The sequence below is a fragment of the Arachis duranensis genome, chromosome 2 (assembly GCF_000817695.3).
Source record: "Arachis duranensis cultivar V14167 chromosome 2, aradu.V14167.gnm2.J7QH, whole genome shotgun sequence".
NCBI classification, from domain to species: domain Eukaryota; kingdom Viridiplantae; phylum Streptophyta; class Magnoliopsida; order Fabales; family Fabaceae; genus Arachis; species Arachis duranensis.
In genome coordinates, this window is record NC_029773.3 from 56,172,205 (window position 1) to 56,173,823 (window position 1,619).

Consider the following 1,619-nt stretch of genomic DNA (forward strand, 5'->3'; position numbering starts at 1 on the left):
TCCTTTAGTGATTCTGATGGATAGCTCATTGCCTTGAATACGTTAAACACCAATTTCTCATCATGTAGTCTAAGAGTGAGTTCACCCTTTTGGACATCTATGATGGCTCCAGCAGTAGCCAGGAAGGGTCTTCCCAGGATTATTGAAGCTTTGGCTTCTTCCTCCCTATCTAACACCACAAAATCGGCAGGAAATATAAAATCTCCCACTTTCACCAACAAATCCTCAACTATCCCATGAGGGAATTTAAAAGTTCGATCTGCCAATTGGAGGGCCATTCTTGTTGGTTTGGCTTCCTCAATCTTCATTCTTCTCATCATTGTTAGAGACATCAAATTGATACTGGCCCCTAAGTCACACAAGGCCTTCTCCACCATGACTTCTCCTATGATGCAGGGGATTTGGAAACTGCCTGGATCCTTCAATTTCTGAGGCAGTTTGTGTTGAATGATGGCACTGCATTCTTCAGTTAACAACACAGTTTCCTCATTTCTCCAGCTTCTCTTCTTGGTCATTAATTCCTTTAAGAATTTTGCATAGAGTGGCATTTGCTCTATTGCCTCAGCAAACGGAATGTTGATTTGAAGCTTCTTGAAAATCTCCAAGAATCTGGAGAATTGGCCATCCTTTTCACTTTTCATCAAACGTTGAGGATATGGTGCTTTGGGTGTATAAGGCTTCAGGACCTCTTTTTCTTTTTCTTTTGTTGCAGATGGTGTAAAAGATTGTCCCTGTTCCTTGTCTCTCACATTTTCCTTTGCTTCATCCTCTGTGGTTTCCTTTGAGATCTCCCTTAGCTTCTTTCCACTTCTGAGTGTTATGGCTTTACATTCTTCCCTTGCAATAGCCTTGGCAGCATGAGAAACGCTTGGCCCATGGGTTTGCTTAGACAAATACACAATTTGATTTTCTAGCTTCTGGATTTTGCAAGTTAGAATTTACTTCTTCCTTAAAAGCTTTCAAATCGGTTATGTCTTGACTCATGGTTGCAAGCATTCCTTCTATCCTGTTTAATTGATCTTGAAATTGTTGGTTCGGATTGGATTGGTCAGATTAGTTAGAAATTGTTGGTTCGGATTAGGTTGGGCAGGTTGGTTATTTTGGCCATGATATGGTGGTTGGGAGTAAGTGTTTTGTGTGGCTTGGTATGATCTTTGGTTGGGGTTTTGGTATGTGGAATTGTTATGTTGGTTGTGGTTGTAAGGTTTGTGGTTTTGTGGTTGGCTTTGCTGATTTCCCCACCCAAAGTTTGGGTGGTTTTTCCATCCTGGGTTATAAGTGTTGGAATGTGGATCATATGATTGCCTTTGTTGGTTTCCCACATAGTTGGCTTCTTCCCAATCATTTCCTTCAATGCTTACTTCCTCTTGATCTTGTGTGTGTATTGCAGCCACTTGCTTTGTGTCTAATTTCCTAGTGAGCTCTGCTAGTTGCTTGGCAAACACCTTGTTTTGGGCTAGGATTGTATCAACATGGTTCAGCTCCATGACTCCCTTAATGTTGTGCCTCTCTGAAGCATAGTAGTACTCATTCTCAGCCACTGTCTCAATCACTTCAATGGCTTCTTCCACAGTCTTTTTCCTGTTCAATGAACCTCCTGATGAATGGTCTACAGCCTT